Genomic DNA, 17,799 nt, shown 5'->3' on the forward strand with positions numbered 1-17,799 from the left:
TGTCTACCATTATATACTGTGCCTTCTCTCATGGCATTCATCATGCTGCATTGTGATTATGTTCTGACTTTCACACTAAACTCTTAGATCTTTGGGGAAACGGAAAAAAATAAGTCTGCATTTTCAGTGCTAGGACAGTAACCAAAGTCAACTACATTGTATTTGTATAGTAAATATTTCATGAATACATAACTGAACAGAGAAATAAAGATGCAATAAAGATATAAATTACAATGACAAAAATTTATGTTATTAAGCCATTATCACCCAGAACAGAAAATCAGAAAGCAAGCCTCCTAAAACAGAGGTTACAAATGGATGGCTTTTCAAGTTACATATAGCCCATAGATAAATTTTATATAACTCATACAATGTGATACAGAATAGGGTTCAAAAAATTGCTTTCCCATATTGAAAAACCAGAAATTTTCCTATTTTAAAAAATCCATGCTTAGCTTTCCGTGGGAAGTTTAAAAATTCAGCAATATGGGGTCAATATTTCTATGTAGCAATCATCTGCAGTCCCCTTTAGCTAGGGCATGGGCTTTGATTTTGTTTACAGTTCCTACCTGACCTAGTTCATTTCTCTGTATTACCTGCCTGGCAAATTACAGCTATTTTAGATTGTGCCCGAAGTGGAGAGGACACAGACAAGTAAGCTATCGATGGAAGTTGGAAATAAGAGAATAAGTCACTGAATTAAAAGGACATGAGCAAATAGAAACCAAAATGAGAACTATAATCACTTCATGGGGGCACTGGGCATCTTGCAGAAAGAAGTAGCAGTGCTAAAGAAAATCTTTGCCTTACTTCATAATTTTTTAAATAGTCAACCCCATAAAAAGGAACAACCACAGAGCCAGGTACTCTCTTCCTTTATAGATCAGGATGTAATATTTAGACTAACTTAGAACTTCACGCTACAAATACTATTTTCACTGAAGAGAAGTTTTCAGTTAGTGTCGGAGCTGAAAATAAACGGAGGAAGTTGCTCAGATGGTGTTTGCCCAATTAAAGAGCCTATCAGTAATTTCTTTTCATGAACCTTGGAATATAATTTTGTTTTCTTCCATTCACATGCAAATGCACTATTTCAAATGCACAAAAGATGCACAAAGAAAGAAATCCAAACATTATGTATCCTAATACTAGGGATATAACATGCCAAGCAAATTTTTTATAAAGCTTTTGTTTCAGTTTTTGTACAATAAGACAGCTGTTTCTATTCATTCAAGTTTTTCTTTCATTCCTATTTTTTTAATGAGAACTGGTAACTGTGATTACAGCAGAATATCTCCCTAAGTCATATTCAAAATAGCAAAATTTTCTTTTAAAATATCATTGACAAATATGAAGTGTTTTTACAACAAAGTTTAATTTTAAAAACCCTAATGTTCGTAGAAGTAACAGGTGCTATGAAAACCATTTCTACATATTGTTCCAGTCCTTCTGGGTAGAAAGATGTCATCAAAAGATAATGAATGGTAAAACACCAGAAATAAAATGAAGAATGAAAGTTTGCACCAACAAGATTTTGGGATGCTTCCATGTATCACCAAATCCAGTAATATTTATATTGGAGAATTAAACACACAACTTTCAATGTAAAATAATTTTATTACTTTTCCTATTACAGTTTAAAAGTATCCCTTATCTGAAATCCTTGGAACCAGAAGTGTTTTGGATTTCAGTATTTTTTTTTTTAATTTGGAATATTTGCATTATACTTATGGGTTGAGTATTTAAAATCTAAAGATCCAAAATCTGAAATGCTCCAATAAGCTTTTACTTGAGCATCATATGGGCACTCAAATAATTTTAGGAGAATTTCAGATTTTGAATTTTTGAAACTGGGATGCTCAACCTGCACTATCAGTAGCTATAAAAAACAAGAAAGAAAGGTGAGCAAATAAAAATGCATGTGATAAGAAAATAAATATTCATGTGTAGAGAAAAATAAATTTAAACTATGGAAATATTTAAATTTATCCTAAATTTCCCATTATTTGCTATTCTTCTGGAAAAAGTATTAAGACTTTTCCCCAAATCATTGACTAAGAAGCTGGTCCTTTTAGAATCTGAATGAGGACATAGACTTTTTACAATATGATTGAAATTTTTGGCTTTAATCCATAAGTCTTAGTGATTTCAGTGAAGCATAATCTATCTGTCATAAGGAAGGGTATTTCAAATTTCCAAATGTCTAATGAGTATTTCCCATGTTAAAGTATTAATATGTATTGAGCATTTACTAGGTAACTTTCAAAACCTTTTACATGAATTAATTTTTGTGATAACTGTTCTAGGGACTCTATAGGTATTTTTATGTACACATATGTAGCGATATTTATCTCATATCTCTTTCTCTCTATATGTATATGTCATAAATACATATATAGTCACATTATGAGATAGATATGATTGTCATCCTTATTTTACACACAAAAATTGAGGCTCCAACAGCTCAAGTAGCTAGCTCCAGAGCACATCACTAATCAACAGTAAAAACAGAATTTAATTCATGTATCTCAAACCCCAAGTTACATCCTCATTCCATTTGGCTACACAGACTTACACTATGATCAATGGCTCCCATCTTTTAAATTTGAAGATGTCATTTTCCGAGTACTGAGAATGAATTTTTAGGGAGTCACTCACTCTTTTATTTCCCTCGTGACAGGGAGATTCCTTATGCAACAAGTAAATATGTGTCAAGAGACACTACTGGATAAGTGAGGTGATCTAAGTGAGAGCTGCTGTCCATGCCTTTAACAAACAAAACAAAAACACAGTGACTGAAACTTGGGCATTTACAGCAAGCAGACACTTATACAATACAAATCCCACTGACAGTTATCTTGTGAAACCTCAAAACATAGAATATTGACTTTGAGAAATATTGTAACAAAGTTGAATTATTCATTGTAAAGTCAATAAACCACACTCTACATAATCATAGTGCAGTTGCTTTTTTCTCATGCTCGCAGGGTCTGAAGCCTAATCTTTTCTGTTTCACTTCAAGAAACAAATAGATGGTGACCAATAGGAATGGAATTAAAATTACCTCAGTTTAATGTACCCACAAGGAGAGCTTTGTTAGTATGATGATGTGCAATCAAAGCAAAGCTTTTCAGTTTTTTCTTTTCTCATATCCTGAGAATATCAATAAGTTCCTTCTACCATCTTCTCCAATATAAGACAATACTAGTAAGACTTTTCTAGCACTGCATTTTCTCAGTTTGGCAAAGTGATGTGATAATAAACACAACCTTTAGTGCCCACAGAATTGAGTTCAAATCCCAACATGTATTTGACACTCAAGGTCATAGCTAACAATTTCCTCATCTTTAAAGTTAGCATAATATCTACTTCATAGGGAAGTTATGTATAGTAAATGAAGTAATGAATTGGTTTGCAAGTATTTCTTGTTTATTTGCAAATACTTTTCTTCAATTTCTAGCTTGTGGGAATCCCAACAAATAAATCATAAATGCAGAGCTACTCTTGAAGCCATCTGGGTAGTGAAGGAACTGGAGAGGAAATTTGATTATCATAGAGCAGCAGGCAAAAATTGGCAGCAATTATCATTGTTTGGCTATCCTCTTTAAATCAGCTGTTGGAAAAAAAAAAAAAAACATGAATCATGGACCACTGGGAATAAGTTGGAAGCAAAAAACTTTTGGCCCACTTGCCTCACCATAACTAGTTTGTTCACGGAAATGTTGATTTCAAATCTAATTTCTTCAGATCAAATTATAATTTTAATGCACAATGGTAGTTTACAATTTAGCAGAATTGTTTTGTTTTGTAAATTCAATATCAACTCAAACAACTACCTCTAATTTGCCTTTTGTGCTGAAAAAATCATGAGATATACTGGAACTTACACTATCATGAGGTATCTCCAGTCTGAATTCTGCTAACTGCCTACTATGGTCTGAATGTTTGTGTTCCACCAAAATTCATACGTTGAATTTTAACTTCCATGGTGATAGTATTAAGAGATGGGATCTTTAGGAAGTGATAAGGTCATGAGGGCCTTGCCCTCACAAATGGAATCAATGCCTTTATTTTTAAAAGGCTCCAAGGGAGTTTGTTAGTGCCTTTCACCCTTCCACCCATGTGAGGGCTCATAGAAGTCACCATCTATGAGGAATGGGCCCTTACCTGACACTGAATCTCCTGAAGCCTTGATCTTGGACTTCCTAGATCCAGACTGTAAGCAATAAATGTATGTTTTTTATAAATTATCTAGTCTCAGGTATTTTGTTGTAGTAGCCTAAACATACTAAGACACTATACAATGAAAAATTCGCATAACTCCCAAGTTTGTTGTTTTGCTTATAGCACATGGGTCAGCACACTCTTTTGTAACTGTCAGGATATAAAATATTTTAAGTTTTTGTGGGCCATACAGTCTCTGTCGCAATTACTCCACTAAACCTTTGCGACAAAGAAGCATCAGTAGATATGCATAAACAAACAACCATAGCTGTGTGTCAATAAAACTTTATTTACCAAAAGAAGTGCTGGGCTAGATTTGGCCCATTGATTATACTTTACCAAACCTTTCTTAGGAAATAACAGTATTGAATCAGATTATTAATTTTAAACCTGGTAGGGCATCAGGATAATTTTGAGAAACACTTTTAAAATACAGATTTTTTTTTGCCCTCCGCCTCCCTCATCACTGAATGAAAATCCCCGGGTGGATAATATAATCCCTAAGAATATATAAGACCCAAGTTTCCAAAGTAATTTAAATGCAAGTCTGCAGACAATGTTTGACAATCACTGGAGTGGATGATTTCTAAATCCTCTTCCAACTCTAATATTCTTTTTTTTTTTGAGTTGGAGTCTCCAGACTGGAGTAAAGTGGCCACTCCTGGCCACTGCAGCCTCAGCCTGCAGGGCTCTGGTGATCCTTCTGCCACAGCCTTCCAAGTAGCTGGAACTACAGGTGTGCGCTACCACGCCCAGCTAATTTTTTTGATTTATTGTAGAGATGAGGTCTCACCAAGTTGTCCAGGAGGGTCTCGAGCCCACGGGCTCAGGCAATTCACTCACCTCGGCTTCCCAAAGCGTGGGATTACAGACTGAGCTACTGAGCCCGGCCCAACTCTAATATTCTTTAATGAATAGGAATTCTCAACCAGAGGGTTAGATCAATGGTTGATATACCTATTAATACAAAATACATTGAAATAGTGTGCTGCTTTTATGGAGAATAATTTACCATTTGAAAGAAAATTTGAAATTTATGTCAGTGAAAAAATCTTTAGAAGACACACATATGTTATCAACATTAAAACTTTTAAGAAAAGCCCAGAAATTCTTGGGTTTTACTTTCTGAATCATTTTTCTTAGAGCCTTGGCATCAAATCTTTTTGAAATACTTGTACTTTGAATACCCCTTTTTATCCATGCTTAATTTTGTAACACCATGCATTGGTTATTTGGAAAATACTGGTACAATGAGTTACACAGATGTTCCAAATGTTGACAACTTTTATTATGCAGTATCAAAAAATTATATTCATAAATATCAGCATAAATCTCATGAGAAAAGTTTTTTTAAAGTTGGGAATCTATCAGTTCTCAGTGGTGGATAAAAATTTTTCAAGAAAAGACATAGAATAGGAAAATGTATAAAATATCATCAGGCAACAGTATATTGCCTCCAAGAGACTCATCTCACCAGAAAAGACACTCTCAGACTCAAAGTAAGAGGATAGGAAACAAAATATCAGGCGAATGGAACAAAAAAAAAAGGAGGAGTTGTGATACTGATCTCAGAAAAATACCCTTTAAGGTCTCAAAAATTTAAAAAGACACAGAAGGTCACTACATAATGATAAAATGTTCAATCCATCAACAAGAAATATTCACCCTAAATATATATGCACTCAACATAGGAGCACTAACTTTCATAAAGCAGCTTCTAAGTAAACTCAAAAAATATATTGACTCTAACTATCATAGCTGGGAACTTGAATACCCGACTCACAGCCCTAGACAGATCATCAAGACAAAAAAATCAGCAAGGATATCTGGAACTTCAATCTGACTCTTGACCAAAAAGACTTAATTGATACCTACAGAACACTCCAACCAATGACCTCAGAATATACATTCTACTCATCAGTGCATGGAACATACTACAAGATCGATCACATACTTGGCCATAAATCAAGCAGAAGCAAATTTCAAAAGATTGAAATTTTGCCATGCACATTCTCAGACCACAGTGGAATAAAACTAAATATCAGCACCAACAAGATTCCCCCAAAACCCACAAAGACATGGACACTGAATATCATGATGCTAAGCAACTCCTGGGTCAACATGGAAATAAAAACAGAGATTAAAGCATACCTGAACACATTACCAGACTTCAAACTCTAACTACAAAGCTACAATAATCAAAACAGCTTGGTACTGGTACAAAAACAGGCATATAGACCAATGGAAGAGAATTGAGATTCCAGAAGCAAAACCTCAATTTCTCAACCAACTCATCTTTGACAAAGCCTCCCCTACCTACCACTGGGGAGAGGAGAACCTATTCACTAAATGGTGCTGGGAAAACTGACTGACCACATGCAGAAGACTCAAACAAGACCCCTATCTGTCCCCATACACAAAAATTAACTCCAAATGGATCAGAGACCTAAATGTAAAACCTCAAACCATAAGAAACTTAGAAAATGCAGGACATATCCTTATGGAAATTGGAACTGGCATCCAATTCTTGAACAAAACCCGAAACCCACAGGCCATAAGCGATAAGATAGATAAGTGGGACCTCATTAAACTGACAAAGAAATCATCAAGAGAGCAGGGAGACAGCCCACAGACTGGGGAAAAGTATTTGCCAATTCGAGGTCTGACAAAGGATTAACATCTTGGATCTATTAGGAACTCAAACATGCTGAGAAGAAAAAAACAAACAACCCCATTATAAAGTGGGCAAAAGATATGAACAGACACTTCTCAAAGGAAGACATCCGAGCAGCCAACAGACACATGAAGAAATGTTCAACCTCACTAATCATCAAGGAGATGCAAATTAAAACCACACTGAGATACCACCTAACTCCAGTCAGAATGGCCATTATCAATAACTCAGAAAATAACAGTTGCTGGAGAGGGTGTGGTGAAAGGGGAACACCTCTACACTGTTGGTGGGAGTGCAAACTAGTGCAACCTCTGTGGAAAGCAGTGTGGCGATTCCTAAAAGCTCTAAATATCAACCTCCAATATGACCCTGCAATCCCCCTACTGGGAATATACCCTGAAGAACTCAAATCACTCTATCAAAAAGATACCTGCACACGAATGTTTATCACAGCATTGTTTACAATAGCAAGAACCTGGAAGCAACCATGCTGCCCATCAAAAGAGGACTGGATTTAAAAAATGTGGTACATATACACAATGGAATACTACACAGCCATAAAAAAGAACAAAATCATGAATTTTGCAGCAAGCTGGATGGAACTAGAGTCTATAATACTGAGTGATCTCTCACAGAAACAAAGATCTGAGTATCACATGTTCTCACTCATATAGTACACCTTGAACATCTACCATAATACTATAAAAAAAGGACTGACAGTGGTGGGAAACTATGGGGGGGGTAGGGAGGGAAAGGGAGGTGGGACAAACAGTTGTCAGTATCTGTCTGGGGATGGGGAGACACCCCTTATTAACAAGGGTGCCTGAATGATGCACATTTGTATAGCTAACTCTTAACTGTACTCCACAATTTTATAATAAAAAATATGTTTAAAAACTTTTTTTAAAAGTAAAAAAAAGATAACTGGAAACAAGTGAAAATGAAGAAGCATCTTACAAAAATCTCTGGGATGCCAAAAAGCAGTAGAAAGAGGGGAATTCATATCTCTATAAATGCACATGAAGAAAATGGAAGGATAACAAATTAACAGCCTAACAAGTTAGCTAAGAAAGCTGGAAGGGCAGGACCATCAAAACTCTAACTTCAGCAGAAGAATCCAGATCACCAAAACAAAAGCCCAAATCTGAGACATAGAAGATAAAAAGATAATGCAAAAAAATCAATGAAACAAAAAACTAGTTCTTTGAAAGGATAAACAAGATCAATGATCCCTTAGCTATACTGACAAAGAAAAAGAGAGAAAAAGCCCAAATAAACACAATCAGAAATGTAAAAGATGAAGTCACATCCAACCCTGAAGAAATACTAAAGACCATCAGAGACTACTATGTATACTTGTATGGAAACAAATTTGAAAACCTAAAGGAAATGGAGGATTTTCTGACATCATACAACCTCCCTAGGTTGAAACAAGAAGAAACTGAGACCATAAATAGACTGATAAGAATAAAGGAAATTGGCTATGTCATAAGAAAACTACCTATAAAAAAAAAGCTCTGGACCAGATGGCTTTCCAGCAGAATTGTACAAGACATACAAAGAGGAACTGATACCAATCCTATTGAAAGGATTCCAGGCAACTGAGACAGATGGAATGCTCCCCATGTTGTTTTATGAAGTTAACATCACATTGATACTCAGGCCAGGTAAAGACCCAACATAAAAAGGGAACTACAGGCCAATATCTCTGATGAACATAGATGCTAAAATTCTTAACAAGATCCTGCAAACTGGATTCAACAACACATCTCAAAAATCTGCCATCACAACCAAGTAGTCTTCATCGCCAGAATGCAAGACTGGTTCAACATTCATAAGACCATAAATACAATTAAACACATCAACAGCCGGGCTCGGTGGCTCAGCCTGTAATCCCGTGCCTTTGGGAGGCTGAGGTGAGTGGATTGTCTGAGCCCACGGGTTCAGAGACCCACCTGGGCAGCAAGACCTCATCTCTACAATAAATCAAAAAATCAGCCGGATGTGGTAGCTCATGCCTGTATTTCTGGCTACTTGGAAGGCTGAGGCGGAAGGATGGCCGGAGCCCAGCAGGTCGAGGCTGCAGTGGCTGGGAGCGGCCACTGCACTCCAGTCTGGGTGACAGAGTGAGACTCCAACTCAAAAAAAAACAAACAAACAAACAAAAAAAAACACATCAACAGTCATAAAAACAAAAACCACATGATTATATCATTGGATGCAGAAAAAGCATTTGATAAAATCCAGCACCTCTTCTTGATGAAAACCCTTGAACATCTAGGCATAAATGGATAATACCTCAGCATAGTAAAAGCCACATATGGGAAACCTATAGCCAGCTGCTAAACAGACATAAATTGGAAACATTTCCCCTGAAAAACTGGAACAAGACACGAATGCCCATTCTCTTCCTTCCTGTTCAATATAGTTTTGGAAGTCCTAGCTAGAGCAATCAGAGAAGAGAAGGCAATCCAGAATATTCATATAGGAAAAGAGGAAGTCAAGTTATATCTTTGCAGATGACATGATTGTATACCTTGAAAACTCAAGAGAATCTGCCAAAAACCTCCTTACACTGATAAAAGACTTTGGCTTGGTATCAGGGTATAAAATAAATGTGCAAAAGACAATTGCAATTCTATACACTAATAATAAACAAACAGAAACCCCAACAAAATGCCCAATTCCATTCACAATAGCCACAAATAAATGAAATACGTTGGCCTCTTCCTATCCATAGGATGAAACGTCAAAGACCTTTACAATGAAAACTACAAAACACTGCTCAAAGAAATCAAAGATGACACAAACAAGTGGAAAAATATCCCATGTTCATGGATTGGAAGAATCAACATTTTTAAGATGTCCATTTTACCTAAAGCAATCTACAGATTTAACACAATGCCCATCAAATTACCAGCAACATTCTTCTCAGATCTAGAAAAAACAATGAAGGAATCCATATAGAAACATAAACAACCAAGAATAGCCAAAACAATCCCCAGCCAAAAAACAAAGCAGGAGGTATCACACTCCCCGACTTTAAACTTTATTATAAAGCTACAATAATCAAAACAGCCTGGTATTGGTACAGGAGCAGGCACATAGACCAATGGAATAGAACTGAGGTTCCAGAAGCTAAATGTCAACTTCTCAACCAACTCATCTTTGACAAAGCCTCCATCACCTAACACTGGGGAAATGAGAACCTATTCAATAAATGGTGCTGGGAAAACTGGCTGACCACAAGTAGAAAATTCAAATAGGACCCCTGTCTATCCTCATACACACAAATTAACTCTAAATGGATCAGAGACCTAAATGTAAAACCCCAAACTATAAGAACCTTAGAAAATGCAGGAGACACCCTTATGGAAGTTGAAACTGGCAACCAATTCCTGACCAAAACTCAAAATGCACAGGCCATAAGAGATAAGATAGACAAGTGGGACCTCATTAAACTGACAAGCTTCTGTAAAGTCAAAGAAACCATCAACAGAGCAGGGAGGCAGCCCACAGATTGGGAAAAAATATCTGCCAACTGTGTGTCTGACAAAGGCCTAACATCAAGGATCTACAAGGAACTCAAAATTGCTGAAAAGAAAAAGACAAACAGCCCCATTAAAAAGTGGACAAAAGATATGAATAAACATTTCTCAGAAGAAGACATACGAGCAGCCAACAGATACATGAAAAAAATTTCAGCTTCACTAGACATCAAGGAGATGAAAATTAAAACTACACTGAGATACCCCCTAACTCCAGTCAGAATGGCCATCATCAATAACTCAAAAAATAACAGATGTTGGAGAGGATGTGGCTAAAAGGGAACACTTCTACACTGTTGGTAGGAGTGTAAACTAGTACAGCCTCTGTGGAAGTCAGTGTGGCGATTCCTAAAAATTCTAAAAATCAGCCTTCCATATGACCCCGCAATCCCCCTACTGGGAATATACCTGAAAGAACTCAAATCATTCTATAAAAAAGATACCTGCACATGTATGTTTAATGCTGCATTGTTCACAATAGCAAGAACATAGAATCACCTATGCTGATCATCAAAAAAGGACTGGATTTTTAAAATGTGGTACATAAGCCGGGTTCGGTGGCTAAGCCTGTAATCCTACGCCTTTGGGAGGTTGAGGTGAGAGGATTGCCTGAGCCTGTGGGTTCGAGACCCGCCTGGGCAGCGAGACCTCATCTCTACAATAAATCAAAAAATCAGCCAGGCGTGGTAGCACATGCCTGTAATTCCGGCTACTCGGAAGGCTGAGGTGGAAGGATTGCCGGAGCCCAGCAGGTCGAGGCTGCAATGGCCGGGAGTGGCCACTGCACTCCAGTCTGGGCGACAGAGTGAGACTCCAACTCAAAAAATTAAATAAATTAAAAAAAAATAAAAATAAAAATGTGGTACATATACACAATGGAATATTACACAGCCATAATGAAGAACAAAATCATGAACTTTGCAGCAACCTGGATGGACTTAGAGTCTATAATACTGAGTGATCTTTTACAGAAACAAAGAACTGAGTGTCACATGTTCTCATTCATAAGTGAATGTTGAACAACTATCATAAAACTATAAGAAAAGGATTGACAGTAGTGGGAAACTGCGGGGGCATAGGGGAGCAGGGAGGTGGGATTGGCAGTAGTGGAAAACTTCTTAGGGAAGGGCGGGGCACACCTCATCAACAAGGGTACCTGCACAATGAATATTTACATATCTAACCCTGAATTGTATCCCACAATTTTAACATTAAAAAACTCTTTAAAAAGGAAGTTGCTAAAGGAGATTATGTACCTGAGTAAATGAAAAACTTGACAATTTTACGTTTTTGTAAGTAAGATGCTAATTTGCTTCTTGACAGAAACGGAAAACCAAAACCAAATAAAGTGGTTCAGGAAGTAGATACTAAGGACCTTTATATATAGGTTTCTTCTTTTAAACTTTCTATTACGTATTTCTCTCTCAAAACATTTTCTCTCTTCCTTGGTCATCTCCTGTTTGTAAATAAAGGAAGCTGAAGTTTTATTTCCTAAAAGGCATATATTACTTTAATTAGCTCAAACTGAGAGACGATAAAGAGCTTTGAAAGATAAGCACCCTGGCCCAATCATCAGGGAGGGCTTTTGTGACTAGAAACTGAAATTATGTCACTGTAAATTGATAAAATAACTAATGTTTTTTTAAGTTTCAGATAGAATTTTTCATGAAATTGTCTTATTTACATGTAATTATTTCAGTAGGCTATATTTCAAAAAGCAATAGGTGGAAATTCATGTATATCATCCCTGAGGATTTTATCAGAGTCTCTTTCAAATCTCTAGCAAAACAAGTGTGGCATAGTTCTAAACACCTGGTAGTAGCAGCTTACATAAATATCAGACACTTTTTTTTAGGAATAATTATTCTATTTTCGGTAAAAACTGAAAAACATTCATTTAGAGTCTATTGTGTCAAGATATTATATTAAGCACTATTTAGAAGCAAAGGGACAAAGATATGCCTTCAGCCATGAAAAAAACTACTTGCCCTTCTCCACATTCACAAGACTGTTCCATTCGTCTTTGTTTAACTCTCAATACTCCCTCTGTCTAGAATGCCCTCTCTCTCTCTCTCTCTCTCTCTCTCCAAATTTCCTTTCAAAGAAGAAAGAACTTTTAAAAAAATGTGGGGGATTCAAGACGGCCACCTAGAAACAGCTAACTGACACCTCTCTCACAGAACAAACCAAGGAAGAAAGCCGCAGCAGTTGCAAACCCTAAGCAAGTTGGAGCAGGTTGAGTTGGAGGATGCACCCCACAACCCACAGAGGACCATTAGAACACACGGAGAGCAGAAAGGAAAGAGAACAGGCAGTTGACTTTGGAGCAAGGAAGGCCCCTCTCTACCTGGCTCACATCAGAAAAAGAGTAGCCTCTGGATGTGGAAAATGGTGAGTGTGGGGAAATTAGAACTCAGTGCTGCCTGCTGCATGGACTGGGAGACAACCCGTCCCCACTTCCCGCACCAAGCCTCATGGGACTCCAGTCTCACATAGAAAAAGACCTGGATATGGCACAGCTGCATGCTACCAGTACCCATGTAAAGCTGAGAACCCATTTGAGCTCTCAACATTTACAGCGAAACCATTCCTGAGAACTTGTTCCCTGCAAGCAGTGATTAGCAGCCAGCTCCAAGGATGAGAAAGAACCCCAGCCCCGCTGCCTTCACTGGATGCAAGAGCAGGTTCTGCCACTGCAAGCAGCTCCAATTGGGGGCAAGATGCAGCAAGAGATCCTGTTGCTGAAAATACATTTGAGTTCTGAATGTGAACAGCCTCTAGCAAGAGAAAAAAAGTCAGGAGAAGCCTTATCATACTGGTAAACCCTCTCTCCCCCATGTGAACCCTTCTGGTCAACACATTTCTGCTATTCCTGCAATGCTGCCACAGTGGCAAGGGGGCCCATCCCCCATCCCAATCCCCACTGAGTGCTCACAGCTGGGAATCAGGATGTAGGCCAGCCAGTTCCAGCCCATAAGTAAAAACACTGTTGCCATTACTGAAAGAAACTGAGTTCTGAGCACAAACAGCCTCAGGCAAGGGAAATGAGACAGTGGGGGAGGGGCTGTCATACTGGCAACTCTTCTCTCCCTCTGTGAACTATTCTGCACAACAGAAAAAAACCCAGCCATCCCTGCAGCATGTCCACAGTGGCCAGGGAAACTGTTTCTCACTGAGGTAGCCACTTGTGCTAGTGTAGGGCAAACTGGAGAGCAAATCAGGCTGACCTAGCCCTTCCCCACCAGGTTTATTCCCATCCCCCCTTAAAATCTTAGGATCTTGAGACCCGCCTGGTAACTTGGCAAGACCTCATCTCTACAATAAATCAAAAAATCAGCCAGGCGTGGTAGCACATGCCTGTAATTCCAGCTACTGGGAAGGCTGAGGTGGAAGGATCACCAGAGCCCAGCAGGCCGAGGCTGCGGTGGCCGGGAGCGGCCACTGCACTCCAGTCTGGGCGACGGAGTTAGACTCCAACTCAAAAAAAAAAATTTTAGGATCTGAGGATCTTTGGGAATCCGCATAACCCCACCCATCAACTAGATCATCTGTATACTTCCCTGGGGAAACAGAGGCCAAGCAAAAAACCCATAGCCACCACATAGTTGGCTTTCTCATCCAAGTGCCACCTAGCTGGAGGCCAACTGGCACAGCCCATCACAACTTCTGCATCAATAATACTGCCCTTGAGAAGTAGATAAGAACAAAATCAATGCCACTATATATCTCTCAGACCAGTCCATAGACTGAGGCATCAGAGAGCCTCTCTTCTCCAGAGGGTCCTCCAGAGACATCAATGACCAACTTCCCATAGAATTCAACTCCTGCACCTTCAAATCATGGGTTACCTTACAGGTACCCTCCAGTGCCAACCAAATAGTGGCAGCCTCCTATGGCAACTAGACCCTAAAGAACAACAACTCCCACAGTGGTTGGGACCTCACGGAACACCACCCACATTAGAAGGAGTGCAACACAACAGGGGAGCAGAACCCTGTGTGACTAAAAAAATAAAAAATCTCACAAATGGATACCCCCAAAGTAGCAATCTTATCAAACTAAAGAAAACAAAACAAAAAATTAAAAAGAGGAGTCTGTCCTCACAGATGAGGATGAAACCGTGAAAAAAATCAGCAATACCCAAAGCCTTAATGAGCTGTCACAAAAGAGTCTCCCCAGATATCTGGTAATGGAACCCACCCAGAATAAGGCATCCCTGATGACAGACATATAATTCAGACTATGGTAACAAAAACAGTCAAGGAAAGTCATGGAAAGATGGAAGCACAAATCACCCAGGCAACATAAGAGGAAATAAAAGCTGAACTGGTCATTATAAGAAAGGTCCAATCTGAAATCCTGGAAATAAAGAATTATTTCATGGAATTTCAAAGCACAATGACAAGCCTGAACAGTAGAATTGACCAGGCAAAGGAAGGAATCTCAGAGCTTGAGGATCAAACTATTAAACCAACCCAGTCCAACAAAAACAGAGAGAAAAAGCTCCAAAAGAATGAACAAAGCCTATTAGAGATTTGGCATTAAGCAAAGAGACAGTATCTATGGTTTATTGGAATTCCTGAGAAAGAAGTGTGGAAACCGAGAACACTCTGGAACAAGACTTCCAAGAGGTCATCCAATAAAATTTCCCCTATCTCACTAGAGAGGTGACTGTGCAGATGCAAGAGATCCAGAGAACTCCCGTGAGGTATTACATGACAAGATCATTCCCAAGACACACCATAATCCATCTCCACAAGGTAACTATGAAAGAAAAATCCTAAAGGCAGCGATAGACCACATATTGGAGAAGACTCATCAGTATTACAGCTGCTATCTCAACAGAAATCCTGCAAGCCAGAGGAGACTGGGGTTCCATCTTTAACATTCTTAAAGAAAAGCAATTCCAGGCAAGAATTTCCCACCCTGCCAAGTTAAGCTTCATTAATTAAGGAGAATTTAAATCCTTACAGACATCTAATCCCTAATAGAATAAGCCACCTCCAGACCAGCCTTTCAGGAAATACTTTAAAAAGCTCTAAGAACAGAAAGGAAAGAACAGTTCTACCCATCACAAAAGCACAGGCAAGCACAGAGTTAACACACCATACAAATCAACCACAAATCTAAACAGTAAAGCAACATCTTAATACCAATATGACAGAAACAAACCCCTGCATGTCAATATTTAACTTAAATGTTAATTGACTTAATGTACCACTCAAAAGGCAAGGATTGACAAATTGGAGAAAGAAGCATGATTCATCCTCCTGCTGCCTTCAGGAAACTGATTCCACTGCAATTGACACCCACAGACTAAAAGTAAAGGGCTGGAGAGAAATTTTCCAGGCAAATGGAAAATGAAAAAGAGCAGGAATAGCTATTCTTATATCACACAAAACAGACTTTAAACCAATAAAAGTTCAAAAGAACACTACATAATGATAAAAAGCTCAATCCATCAGCAAGAAATATCTATCTTGAATATACATGCACCCAACATAGAAGATACCAGATTTATAAAACAATTGCTAATAAAGCTAAGAGAGGACATAGATAGCCATACAATTATAGTTGGAGATTTTATTACCACGTGAACAGCATTAGACAGATCATCAAGGCAAAAAAACTAACAAGGAAATTCAGAACCTTAGCATTCGACCAATTGGACATAACAGGCATCCACAGAACACTTAATCCAACAACCACAGAATATACATTCTTCTCATCAACACATGGAAAATACTCCAAGATTGACCACATACTCAGACCTAAATCAAGCGTGAACAAATCTCAAAAGCTCAAAATTATACCAAGTATTTTCTCAGACTACAGTGGAATAAAAATAAATGTCACCAATAGGAACCCCTGAAAACACACAAAGCATGAATATTAAACAACATGCTTCTGAATGACTTTTGGGTTAGCACAGAGTCAAGGCAGAAATTAAAAAATTCCTAGAAACAAACAAATACAAAGAAAAAACACATCAAAATGTATGGGATATCATGAAATCAGTGCTAAGGGAAAAGTTTATAACAGTGCACAAACATATCAAGAAAATAGCTCTTAATTAAACAGTCTAATGTCACACCTAAAGGAGCTGAAAATCAAGAGCCATCCAATTCTAGAATTAGAAGAATGAAATTTATTAAAATAAAATCCCAATTGAATGAAATACAGTCCAAAATATAATTTAAAATATCACTGAGACAAAAAGCTGATTCTTAAAAAAATAATATTGACAGGCCTCTGGCCAGATTTACCCAAAAAAAGTAGAGAGAGAGGGAGAGAGAGAGAGAGAGAGAGAGAGAGAGAGAGAGAGAGACCAAATAAACAAAGCTGGAAACAAAAAAGGAAAATTTACCACAGACCCTGAAGAAAATCAAGATTATCAGAGATTATTACAAACATCTGTATGCAAATAAACTAGAAAATCTGGAGGAAATGGAGAAATTCCTGGTATCACACAACCTTCCAATATTGAAACAGGAAGAAACTGAAATCTTACACTGATCAATAAATATCCAAAGAATACATTCAGTAATGAGAAACCTCTTTGTCCAAAACAACAACAAAAAACAAACCCTGGGCCAGATGGCTTTTCAGTTGAATTCTACAAGACATACAAGGAAGAGTTGATATCAATTCTATATAAAGTATTCCAGAAAATTGAAAAGTCAGGAATTTTTCCTAGCTCATTATATGAAGCCAGCATCATCCTGATACCCCAAAATAGCAAAGACCCAACAAAGAAAGAAAACTACAGACCAATTCCACTGATGTACATACATGTAAAATTTCTAAACAAGAGTCTAGCAAATCACATCCACCAATACATTTCAAGGATCACCCATCATGACTAGGTGGGCTTCATTCCTGAGATGCAAATCTGGTTCAGTATACATAAATCAATAAACATAATTTGTCACACAAACATATGTGAAACCAAGAACCACATGATTCTCTCATTAAATGCAGAAAAAGCATATGATAAAATTCAGTATCCCTTCATTATAAAAAAAGAAAACCTTCAAACACCTAGGCATCAAAAGGAATATTCCTTAAAATATTAAAACCCATCTATGATAAACCACCAACAAACTTTCTTAATGGGAAGAAACTGAAAGCATTCACCCTAAAAGCTGAAACAAGACAAGGGTGCCCATTCTCATTCCTCCTATTCAACACAGTACTGAAGTCCTATCGAGAACAATCAGAAAGGAGAAAGAAATGAGTATCCCAAAATAAATATGCAAAAGACAATTGCATTTCTTTATACCAATAATTAACAAACAGAAACCCAAATAAAAAACACAATAGCCACAAAAAAAATGAAATACCTTGGCATCT

The sequence above is a fragment of the Carlito syrichta genome, unplaced genomic scaffold, assembly GCF_000164805.1.
Source record: "Carlito syrichta isolate Samal-C Ts95f unplaced genomic scaffold, Tarsius_syrichta-2.0.1 Scaffold305832, whole genome shotgun sequence".
NCBI lineage: Eukaryota > Metazoa > Chordata > Mammalia > Primates > Tarsiidae > Carlito > Carlito syrichta.